We start from the raw sequence: 14,382 nt of genomic DNA, 5'->3' as shown, positions 1-14,382 counted from the left end.
CCGAACTGCTACTTGGACAGATACGGGACGGGGTAATATATTAGCATGGATAGAGGATTGGCTAACTAACAGAAAATAGAGAGTCGGGATAAATGGTTCATTCTCTGGTTGGTAATCAGTAACTAGTGGGGTGCCGCAGGGATCAGTGCTGGGACCCCAACTATTTACAATCTATTTTAACGATTCGGAAGAAGGGACTGAGTGTAACGTTGCCAAATTTGCTGACGATACAAAGATGGGAGGAAAAGCAATGTGTGAGGAGAACACAAAAAATCTGCAAAAGGACATAGACAGGCTAAGTGAGTGGGCAAAAATTTGGCAGATGGAGTATAATGTTGGAAAGTTTGAGGTTATGCACTTTGGCAGAAAAAAATCAAAGAGCAAGTTATTATTTAAATGGAAAAAAATTGCAAAGTGCTGCAGTACAGCGGGACCTAGGGGTCATGGTGCATGACACACAAAAGGTTGGTATGCAGGTACAGCAAGTGATCAGAAAGGCCAATGGAATGTTGGCCTTTATTGCAAAGGGGATGGAGTATAAATGCAGGGTATTGGTGAGGCCATACCTGGAATACTGTGTGCAGTTTTAGTTTCCATATTTATGAAAGGATATACTTGCTTTGGAGTTAGTTCAGAGAAGGTTCACTAGGTTGATTCCGGAGATGAGGGGCTTGACTTATGAGGAAAGGTTGAGTCAGTTGGGCCTCTACTCGTTGGAATTCAGAAGAATGAGAGGTGATCTTATCAAAATGTATAAGATAATGAGGGGGCTTGACAAGGTGGATGCAGAGAGGATGTTTCCACTGATAGGGGAGACTAGATTTAGGGGGCATAATCTTAGAATAAGATATGCCCCCCCCCCCCCCCATTTAGAACTGAGATGAGGAGGAATTTCTTTACTCAGAGGGTCGTAAATCTGTGGAATTCTCTGCTCCACAGAGCTGTGGAGGCTGGGTCACTGAATATATTTAAGGTGGAGATAGACAGATTTTTAGCAATAAAGGAGGGAAGGATTATGAGGATCAGGCATGGCAGTGGAGCTGAGCCCAAGATCAGATCAGCCATGATCTTATGAAATGGTGGAGCAGGCTCGAGGGGCCGTATGGCCTACTCCTGTTCCTATTTCTTATGTTCTTATGTTCTATTGCCCTACAGGTTATGTCACAGGCATGTGGCTTCATTAAATGGGCAGGTGTCATTGATTTAAAGCCACATTCAGTAATATCTATGTAATTACAAGTTTTCTCCCTAGCATGCACCTTAAAAATGTTTGTAAGGCATCACACCCTAGGACATCATGGCATAGAAATTGGATAGCGCACATAGTGGAAAGCAGCAGGACCACAGCAAATGTTATGTCACTGGCAAGCTGTGGGCAACAGTTGCGACCCTTGAGGCAGCTAGCTAATCATGTGGGGAAGAGAGATCGGCCTGCTGGGACACCGGCCAAGGGCCAAAGGTAAGTCGGGCCGGGGAAGTAATCGGGAGGTAGGCGAGCGCAATCTGGCAGCAACCAGCATTTTAATGTAGAGTCTGCTCCTCCTGGGCAAATAAAAAACTTTTAACTTACCCTATTGGTCGTAGTCCCTTTAAGGACCGCTGATTTGGCTGCTCTGCACCCTGTGATCAGTCGTGACCAATTTCACAGAGGGCTTGAAACATGCCTTAGGCCCCTTATTTGCATAAGTAATTTGCCTAATGGCAGTTTCAAGCAAGTGTACTAGGCGGTTACAAAGTGCCTTTAGTAATATGGCGCGGGGTGCACTTCTGGTGAGCTCATTGTGCCCTGCAGCGCTAATATTTCACCCAAAAACAGTTCTGCACAATTGAATTTCTAGGCCCACATCTTAAATGTGTATGCAGTGAATCACATCCAGGATATTACCCTTCAAAAATATATATTACACACAACTACCATAATCCCAACCAATCAAATCACTCAAATACATTTTAAATAGAAATCACAAGACAGAAACAGACCATTCAGCCCAACCTATCTGTGCTGGTGTTTGTTCTCCACAGGAGCAGTAGTTCTAATGTTGCAGGGGCCTGAGCTCCAGCTCTTTTATCCTCCTGACCTGCGGTGGTGTCCTCTCGCATGTCGGGGTGGCCCAGGTCAGGAGGATAAAAGAGCAGGAGTGTGGGCCCCTGCAACATCGTGGGCCACCCTAACCTACAAGAGGACACCACCGCAGGTCGGGAGTATAGGAGCTGGAGCATGCCACTACAACTTCGGCTCCAAGTGTGCGACGACTTCGAGGTGGGCGATTGGGTGCCGTCATCAAAATCCAGGTCGCCGTTTGGAGCGTTGGCAAGAGCATCGGTGGGGCCCAGGCTCAGCAGAGGAGCGGGAAGGTTGGGGCGGAGAAGTGACAAGAGATCGAGGCAGAAATGCGGCAAATGAGCGGGGCGGAGGACCGGTGAGAGTTCATGGCTGAGATTCGGTGAGAGATCGTGGCGGAGGTGTGGCGAATGTTTGTGGCGGAGGAGCGGCGAGAGATCGTGGCGGAGGTGCGGCAAATGAGGGTATGGGGCCCAGAAGAGCCGAGGGCCAGGGGCAGCACGGGCCAGCCCACACTGCGATATGTGTGCGCACTAGGTCCATGCAGCAGAGCAAGTCTCCAGATGTCCTGGTTAACCCTTGCCACTGGATAAAGACCTAGCTCTGTCAAGTCCGTGTGGTGGTTGATGTGCAACGGTCACCACATGTTAAAAAAATCCACGCACGGGCATCTTCCACCCCTGGAGTTCAGGTCTTTCATTGAAACATCTGCGAACTCATCCCTTTTGGTGAGGAAGGAAGCCATCCTCGTTCGAGGGGCTGCCTATGATGATGATGATGATGAGTTCTAATCCTGTGCCTGCTCTATTCCCATAGCCCCTTCATCCCCTTTTCCTTTAATAAACTATTTAACCTATTCTTAAATGTCAACATAGTCTCTGCTTTCAATCACTCACTCTGGTCATGCATTTCAATTCTTTCTTCATATTTGTATTTCCTCATACGAGGCAGTATTGTAATAAATCTGCACTGAACCCTCAGTATTGCTTCAACATTGTCCCTATTGTATGGTGCCCAACACTGCACACTTTATTTCAACTGTGGTCTTATTAAGATTTTATAAAGAATCACCATTACATCTCAAGTTTTATATTCTATTTCTCCTGCCATAAAACCCAGTATTCCATTAGCTTTTTATAGTCTTCTTCACTTGAAGTTCGTCAAGTGTTTTTATTCGAACACATCCCAGTACATATAGCTAAGAAACCAATTTATGCCACAATAAATGCAATAAAAATAATGCAATTCTAAAGAAAAAACACTAAACTTCTTGAAAAGTTAGCCCAATATGTGCTAAAATACTCGTAAGAAATTTCCTATGCACAAGCCTTCAATCCTTTAACTGATTCCAGGTCCCCTTGAGAAAATGTGTCTGAGAGTAAGAGAGAGTATGCATGTCTGTCACAGAGGACTATGGGCTAGACTTTTGGCACATCATCGCCCATTTAGTGCCCATATTAGCGCTGAGATTCAGGCTATCGCCCATTTTTGATGAAAAATGGGAACTAGAGCCTGACGCAACTTTCGGCATACAGTGATGAGCTGCATCGCCCGGCCTATTTAAAAAAAACTGATGTCATCCTCGTGCAAGACCGAGAATACTGGTTATAATGGAAACTAGCGCTCCATCATCGCCCAGATGATTACCGAGCGCTAATTTCGGCATTTCGCCCATAATTTGCCCAAATGATCGTTTGCCCAAAAAGATGCTCAAGAAAAGTTGCAATCACCTGACCTTAACTCGGAAGAACTTTAATAAAAGGCTGTTTGAAGTGCTTGTCAGGAGAAGCAATTTGTGAGTGATTTTAAGGGTGTTTTTGACTCTTGCCAATCATCTAATCATATTTGTATTTGTTGGGACAAATTAAGGGCATTTATAGTGATTTATAGTGATGTGGCCTGTAATTTCTCAACTAGTATTGATGACTACTCACATGCTGCAGATTAGAGATGGGAGAAGGTTTATTGAAGAGCATTATGTGCCTAATCAAAGAGGTGGCAGGCTGCTGAGGAGGAGGAGACGTTACACCCAACGCATTTACAGGGATAAGCGATCATACCTGGACTTATCCAATAACACGTGCGTTAGAAGGCTGCGATTCTGAAAGGAGGTCATCGGTGAGATATGCCTAATTAAGGGTGATCTGCAGCCTACCAGCACCATCAGGACCGCACTGCCCATTGAGGTTAAGGTTACTGCGGCACTTTCCTTCTATGCATTGGGCTCCTTTCAGGCCTCAGCTGGTGACATTTGCGGTATTTCTCAGCACGCCACACATTGTTGCATTCGACAAGTGACTGAAGTCCTTTACGCAAGCAGGATGGACTTTATAAACTACCCTACGACCAGAGAGGCACCGACTGAGAGGGCTTTGGGTTTCTCGAGAATAACAAACTTCCCCAAGGTGCAGGGAGCAATAGACTGTACGCACATCGCCCTGCGAGCACCTTTACAGGATGCAGAGGTGTTTCGGGACCGAAAGGGATTCCACTCCCTGTATGTGCAGCTCTTTGTCGACCAAAAGCAAATAATCATGGCAGTAAATGCAAATTTTCTACGGAGCATCCATGATACGCACATCTTGCTTGAGAGCACTATCTCTGACCTGTTTAAGAGTCAGCCACAAGGTCACGGTTGGATGCTGGGGGATAAAAGATATGGCCTTACCAGCTGGCTCATGACCTCCCTGCATAAGCCCCAGACAGAAGCCGAGAAGCACTACAATTAAAGCCATATAGCCACACACAATATCGTCGAAAAGACAATTGGAGTTCCGCTTCAGATGGCTGGACCACTCAGGAGGCAACCTACACTACCATCCTGAGCAGTTCGCTGAGTTCTTTGTGGTGTGCTGCATGTTGCATAACCTAGCTATCAGGAGAGGACAACAATTGTCCCAAGATGTCCCAGGGCAGACAGTGAGCCAGGGCAGCTCTCCCCCAGTCCAGGCTGAGTCACTGTGTAAGTGACAGCAGCCGAGGAGACTCACACAGTCTGGGTAAAGATGATCGGACCCCTCAGTGCTCAGTCGTGCCTCATCCACCAACATAATCAAAAAGGAGACGGTGCCCAAGCTAAAGACTTGCTCAAAGCACACAAGAATTCTCCTTCTAAACTAAAGTGGTGGAAATGCCGAATGTTTGCGGTCTGTCTGTTTCCAGTCATTCCTTTGGCCACAATTTTCGATCAAAGCCTTTAAATAATAATAATTAATACCGTTGATTAAATGTAAGGCATTTCAGCAAAATTAGACTTAAGAGCGCAGGTTCCGACCCCAGTCCAAATCTTAACAGGGAAGCTACCAAGATTACCCAGCTTAATTGCAATCCAGCAGATTTACATTCTAATTAATGAGTCAGTGCATTATTGCAATTTAAAATGTAGTCATTAAGCAACCAGACTGTTGCACCACTTGCAGCACTGGTCTGCCTCACGCCTATCGTGGACCACCGATGAGGCTAGGGTGGTGATATCGCCCCATATTTTTTGATATATGCGAGGGGGAGGTTTCCCATGCCCATCCCAGGTTAATTGGCCCCAGCGATTTTCGACTTCATTAACCAGGGTCTCATTGGTCTCATCAGAGAAGGCTTTTGCACTCCTTCTCCCTAACAGCTCCTGCTGCATACTACTATTGCTCGATTGGTTTGACATTTTGCACCCTTCACACACTTCTTTTCAGCTTCCTTCTCTCTCTTCTTCTCTTTCAGTCTTCTGAGCATGCACAGATGACCCCTGAACTCCCAAATCACGGGAAAAGTTCTTTCCAGAAAAAAAAAACGCACATGCGCGGAACGACCCTTGCTATCGACGTCAGCCTTGCACGACTGAATACATCACTAAGGCTCATTTCACAGCATTCAGACTATTGCCCAAATGTGAAAGGCAAAACTAGTGGTTTTTAAAATGGCCGATATTCCAGCGATCCTGAAAAAAAAAAGCACTAAGGCCAGAAATATCGCCTATTTTTGGGCGATAGTGATCATAGTGGAAAGTCTAGCCCTATAGAGTTAGAAATAATAGGGAATTAGGTGGGAGCATATAAAATACAAAGAAGTCTAAGTTAGGTTTGGAGTGTAAGTGTGCAAATGCACTAAGTTTGGCTCATAAGGTTGGTGAATAGCTATGTGGAATATGACGTAGTAGCGATAACTGAGACCTGACTCAAAAATAGGATAGGGTTGGATGCTTAATATTCCTGGTCACATGGTATTCAGGAAAGATAGGGAAGGAAAAAAGTAGGAGGGATAGCAGTTTTGATTAAGGAAAATGTTCCAGTGCTAGAAAGAGGGAATATCCTTGAGGGATCAAAGGCATAATCTATTTGGTTGGAGATGAGAAACAATAAAGGAGCTATTACGCTGCTTGGTGTATTTTATAGGTCACCAAATAGTGGGAAGGTGATAGAGGAGCTGGTTTGCAAAGAAATTACTGAGAGAACTATCGAGTAGTAAGAATCGGAGACTTTAACTACCCCAATATTGAATGGGGCAGTGATTGTGTTAAGGGCAAAGAAGGGGAGGAATTTCTAAAGTGTGTTCAGGAGAATTTTCTTGATCAGTATTTTTCTTGCCCAACGAGAAAGGAGGCTTTGCGGGATCTAGTCCTGGGGAATGAAGTGGTTCAAGTGGAAAATGTCATAGTTGGAGAGCATCTTGGGACTAGTGATTTTAGTATCATAAGGTTTAGATTAGTTATGAAGAAGCACAAGCAGCAATCTAGAGAAGAAATACTTAACTGGAGGAGGGCTAATTTCAGCTAATTTGAGGAGTCAAAGACTGGCAGGCAGAAATGTAATGGAGCAATGGGCAGCCTTTAAAGAGAAGATGCTTCACGTACAATCTAGGTACATTCCCACACGGGGGAAAGGGAGGGCAACCAAAGCCATAGTCCCGTGCATAACGAAGGAGTTGGCCAATAGGATGAAGCAGAAAAAGAGGGAATATGACAGATGTCAGCTTGATAATACAAGGGAGAATCAGGCTGAATATAAAAAGTAGAGAGGAGAGGTAAAAAAGGAGATAAGAGGGGCAAAGAAACAGTACGAGTATAGATCAGTGGCTAACTTAAAAGGGAATCCAAAGGTCTTCTTTTGGCATATTAACAGGAAAAGGGTTGTCAGAGGAGCAGTGGGGCTGATTAGGGACCAAAATAGAGATCTATTGGTTGAGGCAGAAGGCATGGCTGAGGTACTAAATGAGTACTTTTTGCATTGGTGTTTAGCAAGGAAGAGGACCTTGCCAAAGCTACAGTAAACAAGAAAGTTGCCAGCAGAGATAAAAATAGATAAAGAGGAGGTACCAGGAAGGCCGGTGGTAATTAAAGTGGAAAATCAGCTGGTCCAGAAAGAATGCTGAGGTTGCTGAGAGAAGTATGGGTAGAATTTGTGGAGGTGCTGGCACAATCTTGGAATACTCCTTGGATACAAGGGTGGTGCCAAAGGACTAGAGGACTGCAAATGCTACACCCTTGTTCAAAAAAGGGGAGAAGGATAAACCTGGCAATCACAAACCAGTCAGTTTAACGTTGTTGGTGAGGAAACTATTAGAAACAATAAACTGGGCGAAAATTAACAGCCACTTTGACAAGCATGGACAAATAAGGGAGAGCCAGCAGGGATTTGCTAAGGGCGAATTGTATTTGACTAACTCGATTGAGGTTTTTGATGATGCAACAGAGAGAGTGGATGAGGGCAGTGCAGTTGATGTTGTGTATAAGGATTTTCAAAAGGCATTTGATAAAGTACCACATTGGGCTTGTTAGCAAAATTGAAGCCCATGGGATAAGATGGGCAGTAGCAGCTTGGATACACAATTGGCTAAGGGATAGAAAATAGAGTTGTGGTGAATGGCTGTTTTTTGGACTGGAGGGAGGTTTACAGTGGAGGTCTCCAAGGTTCAGTACCAGGACCACAGCTGTTTATAATATACATTAATGACTTGGACTTGAGGGGTACAGGGTACAATTTTGAAATTTGCAGATGACACGAAACTTGGAAGTGTAGATAACAATGAGGAAGATAGTAATAGACGTCAAGAAGACATAGACAGGCTGGTGGAATGGGAGAACACATGGCAGATGAAATTCAATGCAGAAAAGAGTGAGGTGATACATTTTTGTAGGAAGCATGAAGAGGGAAATTGTGTTGGGGAAATTGATGGGATTGAAGGCCGATAAATCCCCAGGGCCTGATGGACTGCATCCTAGAGTACTTAAGGAGGTGGCCTTGGAAATAGCGGATGCATTGACAGTCATTTTCCAACATTCCATTGACTCTGGATCAGTTCCTATGGAGTGGAGGGTAGCCAATGTAACCCCACTTTTTAAAAAAGGAGGGAGAGAGAAAACAGGGAATTATAGACCGGTCAGCCTGACCTCAGTAGTGGGTAAAGTGATGGAATCAATTATTAAGGATGTCATAGCAGTGCATCTGGAAAATGGTGACATGATAGGTCCAAGTCAGCATGGATTTGTGAAAGGGAAATCATGCTTGACAAATCTTCTGGAATTTTTTGAGGATGTTTCCAGTAAAGTGGACAAGGGAGAACCAGTTGATGTGGTATATTTGGACTTTCAGAAGGCTTTCGACAAGGTCCCACACAAGAGATTAATGTGCAAAGTTAAAGCACATGGGATTGGGGGTAGTGTGCTGACGTGGATTGAGAACTGGTTGTCAGACAGGAAGCAAAGAGTAGGAGTAAACGGGTACTTTTCAGAATGGCAGGCAGTGACTAGTGGAGTGCCGCAAGGTTCTGTGCTGGGGCCCCAGCTGTTTACGTTGTACATTAATGATTTAGACGAGGGGATTAAATGCAGTATCTCCAAATTTGCGGATGATACTAAGTTGGGTGGCAGTGTGAGCTGCGAGGAGGATGCTATTAGGCTGCAGAGTGACTTGGATAGGTTAGGTGAGTGGGCAAATGCATGGCAGATGAAGTATAATGTGGATAAATGTGAGGTTATCCACTTTGGTGGTAAAAACAGAGAGACAGACTATTATCTGAATGGTGACAGATTAGGAAAAGGGAAGGTGCAACGAGACCTGGGTGTCATGGTACATCAGTCATTGAAGGTTGGCATGCAGGTACAGCAGGCGGTTAAGAAAGCAAATGGCATGTTGGCCTTCATAGCGAGGGGATTTGAATACAGGGGCAGGGAGGTGTTGCTACAGTTGTATAGGGCCTTGGTGAGGCCACACCTGGAGTATTGTGTACAGTTTTGGTCTCCTAACTTGAGGAAGGACATTCTTGCTATTGAGGGAGTGCAGCGAAGGTTCACCAGACTGATTCCCGGGATGGCGGGACTGACCTATCAAGAAAGATTGGATCAATTGGGATTGTATTCACTGGAGTTCAGAAGAATGAGAGGGGACCTCATAGAAACGTTTAAAATTCTGACGGGTTTAGACAGGTTAGATGCAGAAAGAATGTTCCCAATGTTGGGGAAGTCCAGAACCAGGGGTCACAGTCTGAGGATAAGGGGTAAGCCATTTAGGACCGAGATGAGGAGAAACTTCTTCACCCAGAGAGTGGTGAACCTGTGGAATTCTCTACCACAGAAAGTTGTTGAGGCCAATTCACTAAATATATTCAAAAGGGAGTTAGATGAAGTCCTTACTACTCGGGGGATCAAGGGTTATGGCGAGAAAGCAGGAAGGGGGTACTGAAGTTTCATGTTCAGCCATGAACTCATTGAATGGCGGTGCAGGCTAGAAGGGCTGAATGGCCTGCTCCTGCACCTATTTTCTATGTTTCTATGTTTCTATGTTTCTATGGACCATAAATACTAAATGGTACAATTGTAAAGGGGGTGCAAAAACAGAGAGACTTGGGGGTACTTGTGCACATATTTTTGAAGGTGGCAGGACAGGTTAACAAAGAAGTTAATAAAACATATAGTATCCTGGGATTTATAAATAGATACATAGAATACAAAAGCTAGGAAACACCAGTTCAGCTCCAACTGGAGAATTGTTTCCAATTCTGGGCACCATACTTTGGGAAGGACGTGAAGGTTTTGGAGAGGGTACAGAAGAGATTTACTAGAATGGTTCCAGGGATCATAGTTATGTGGTTAGAGATAGAGAAGGTTGAGAGGAGATTTGACAGGTGTTTAAAATCATTAAGGATTTAGATAGAGTAAATAAAGAGAAACTGTTTTCAGTGGTTGAAGGGTCGATAACCAGAGGGAACAGAATTAAGGTGATTGCCAAAAGAACCAGAGACGACATGAGGAAAAACTCTTTTACACCAGGAGTGGTTAGGATTTGGAATGCACTGCCTGATAGGCTGTTGGATACAGATTTAATAGTCGTCTTCAAAAGGGGTTTGGACAAATACTTGCAGGAATTAAAATTGCAGGGATTTGGGGAAAGTGCAGAGCAGTGTGACTAACTGGATTGCTCTTCGAAAGAGCCGTCGCAGACTCGATGGGCAGAATGACCTCCTTCTGTGCTGTACTATTCTATGGTACTATGATTAATCATGTCACATTGTACTGTCTTCTTCCTTCTTATTGCACCATTCCAATTTATAGCCCTTAAAGCATTATCGTGCTTACATTTTGTGTTGAAACAGGGACAAAGGAAGGGGCATGCATAGATGACGACCAGGGAAGACAATGCTATAAAAACAACAGGGAGGAATAATCCTGCATATGCAACACCTAGTCAGTATGGTTGTGCGTATATGTTTGTAAGTAAGAATCGCTTTGATATATGATGGAAGATGGCCCTGCGTCTATCGTTGCAGCAAGTGGTGGTTGTACAGCTGCAGAGAGAATTCTTTGTATATGACTGAAAAGAGTGACTGTATATTAGTACAGGAAGAGTTGTCCGAATTAAAAAGAACTAGAGATTTAGATATATGCAGCACCTTATCACATCCCAGAGAACACCTTAAAGCATTTTACATAAATTACTTTTTAAATTTCTATGTAGAGTTTAGCACATGCTGCGCTAAATTAGTGGCTAATTGTCGGCAAGGGTACAGAACCAAGGAGGGCAGATGGAGTTAAGATACAGATCAGCCACAATCTAATTGAATGGCAGAACAGACTTGAAGCACTGAATCGCTTCCTCCTGTTCCTGTGCAACGGGCTCAAGGAACTTAATGTTCACCTCCTGTTGCCCATAACAGACTTGAAGGGCTGAATAGCCTCTTCCGGTTCCTATGTTCAGAGATTTCCAAGCTAAATTAGAGTCTAATTACTGTTACTGAGGGAAAATTGGATCAGAAAAAGAATCAGAAAAGAAAAGCCAGAAAGAGAGACATAGCAGAGGACACTGGCAGAATCAAAAAGAATGCGTAAAGAGAGAAAACACTCAAATATATGATGGCCACTCATAACTCCAATAAGGAATTCAGGATAAACCAGAGAGTGGTTAGAATGTGGAACTTGCTACTATATGAAGTAGTTGAGACAACTAGTGTAGATGAATTTAAGGGGAAGCTGGATAAACACATGATGGAGAAAGGAATAGAAAGTTATGCTGATAGGATGAGATAAAGTAAGGTGGGAGGAAGTTCATGGCGAGCATAAATACCCAGCATAGACCAATTGGGCCGTATGGCCTGTTTTATAAAGTCATAGAATGATTGCAGCACAGAAGGAGGCAATTCGGCCCATTGAGCTCGTGCCAGCTCTCTGCAAGAGCACTTCAGTACTCCCACCCCACCCGCCCTTTCCCCGTAGCCCTGCAATTTTTTTTTTCTTTAGGTACTTACCCAATTCCCTTTTGAAAGCCAGGCAGTGCATTCCAGATCCTAACCACTTGCTGCGTAAAAAGGTTTTCCTCATGTCACCTTTGGTTCTTCTGCCAATCACCTTAAATCTGTGTCCTCTGGTTCTCGACCCTTCCGCCAATGGGAACAGTTTCTCTCTATCTACTCTGTCTAGATCCCTCACGATTTTGAACACCTCTACAAATCTCCTCCCAACCTTATCTGCTCTAAGGAGAACAACCCCAGCTTCTCCAGTCTATCCACATAATTGAAGTCCCTCATCCCTGGAACCATTCTTGTAAATCTTTTCTGCACCCTCTCTTTCACATTCTTTCTGAAGTGCGGTGCCCAGAATTGGACACAATACTCCAGTTGAGGCCGAACCCAGTGTTTTATAAAGGTACATCATAGTTTACTTGCTTTTGTACTCTACGGGCCCGAGTTTGGTGAAAGTTAAGTTCCGCCCAAGCTTTTTTTGCCTTTTCTGTTAATCCAAGAGCCGCTAAGATCCTGACGGTACTTTGGGCGGAAGTTTCATGGAAAAATGTGGGAAAGACCGCCCGGCGGACAAAAATGGGCCTTGCACGCCGATTCTGGGCCACAGCTCCCATTGTGGGCGGCAAATGCAATCCTTGGCAAAGTACCGCCGTGGATTGAGTCGGGCCCAGGGAGGGGGGAACTGATGAAATAAAAACTTTTCAAAACAAAAAAAAAATCCACCAGAAATCCTTCAGGGGACCCCATCCACCTAAATCCCCGCAAAAGAAGTGGACTCACCTTTTTTTGCAGGTCTTCATTCTCGGTGGCAGAGGCACTTGCCCGGAAAAAAAAATCACCAATAAAAAATAAAAAACCTATCCGAAGACCTTCAGGGGACCCCATGCAGGTAAGTCGCTGTTGAACATTTAAAAAAAAATGTTCACTTACCTTTTTTTCAGGTCCTTCAGACTTACTGTCGGGGAGAGACCAACCTCCAGCCAACGGTCCACCCCCGTTCTGCTGCCGAGTTGCGCCGACTCCCGCCCGCAGGAATCTAGGAGCTCGATGGGCGGGAGGTCAGTTGCACCATGCAGCCGTCCGCTGACATCAGCGGGCAGTTCCCGGCAGCTCTCTCCTCCCACCTGCTCCAGACCATCTCCAAAGTGGCACTGAGCGGATCTTGACGAGGAATTTCGGCGGTAGTGGGTGGTGAGGTGATGAATTTCTGCCCCCAAGTCATTAATATATACAGGTTGAACCTCCCTTATCCAGAATGCCCTTATCTGGAAGTACCCCTCGTCTGGAACCATTCCTGGCCACTGGGTGGCACATGCGCAGAACTCCAACATGAACAAATTGAACAAATTGAAGTCCTTTCTCGCTGCCGACTCTCGCAATCCCTGGCCTGACCCCACGATCCACCATGCCCCCCCATGATCGCTCTGATGCACACCCAGCCCCAAGCCAGCCAGCCCCGATATCCCCTTGTTCAGTACCTGTACCATCCAATTTAACGTGACCTCCCCTCGTCCAGAAAAATCCCTTATCCGGGACAGGCCAGGTCCCAAAGGTTCTGGATAAGAGTGGTTCAACCTGTACTAATAAATCCAATTGGAAAATAAAGAGAAATGTCTTTACTCAAAGAGAGGTTAGAATGTGGAACTCGCTACCAAAGGAGGTGGATGAGGCAAAAAGGAGATTCAACCTGTATCAAGAAAAGCAGTGGCCCTAGTATCGATCCCTGGGGAACACCACTGTATACCTTCCTCCAGACCGGAAAACAACTGTTCACCACTTAAAAGGGCAGGTGTTGCATCTTCTGCGCTTGCACGGGAAGGTGCCAAGGGAAGGGGAGGGGGTGCTGGGGGTGACCAGGGTGTCGTGGAGGGAGCGGTCCCTTTGGAATGCTGAGAGGGGAGAGGAGGGGAAGATGTGATTCGAGTTGGGATCACGCTGGAGGTGGCGGAGGATGATCCATTGAACGTGGAAGCTGGTGGGGTAAAAGGCGAGGACAAGGAGAACCCTATTGTGGTTCTGAGAGGGAAGGGAAGGGGTAGAAACATAGAAACATAAAAAATAGGTGCAGGAGTAGGCCATTCGGCCCTTCGAGCCTGCACTGCCATTCAATGAGTTCATGGCTGAACATGCAACTTCAGTACCCCATTCCTGCTTTCTCACCGTACCCCTTGTAGTAAGGGGACTACATCTAACTCCTTTTTGAATATATTTAGTGAATTGGCCTCAACAACTTTCTGTGGTAGAGAATTCCTCAGGTTCACCACTCTCTGGGTGAAGAAGTTTCTCCTCATCTCAGTGAGAGCAGAGGTGTGGGAAATAGAACAGACACAGTTGAGGGCCATGTTAACCATGGCAGAGTTCACCACTACTCTGTTTCTTGTAACTTAGCCAATTTCATATCCATGCTGCCACTGCCCCTTTTATTCCATGGACTTCAACTTTTCTGGCAAGCCAATTATGTGGCACTTTATCAAACACCTTTTGGAAGTCCATGTACACCACAACAACCGCTATGCCCTCATCAACCCTCTCTGTTACCGCATCAAAAAACTCAATCAAGTTAGTTAAACACGATTTGCCTTTGACAAACCTGTACTGGC

Source organism: Pristiophorus japonicus, chromosome 8, assembly GCF_044704955.1.
Source record: "Pristiophorus japonicus isolate sPriJap1 chromosome 8, sPriJap1.hap1, whole genome shotgun sequence".
Taxonomy (NCBI): Eukaryota; Metazoa; Chordata; class Chondrichthyes; family Pristiophoridae; genus Pristiophorus; species Pristiophorus japonicus.
The sequence above is the reverse complement of the archived record's forward strand: the minus strand, read 5'-3'. Positions refer to the sequence as shown.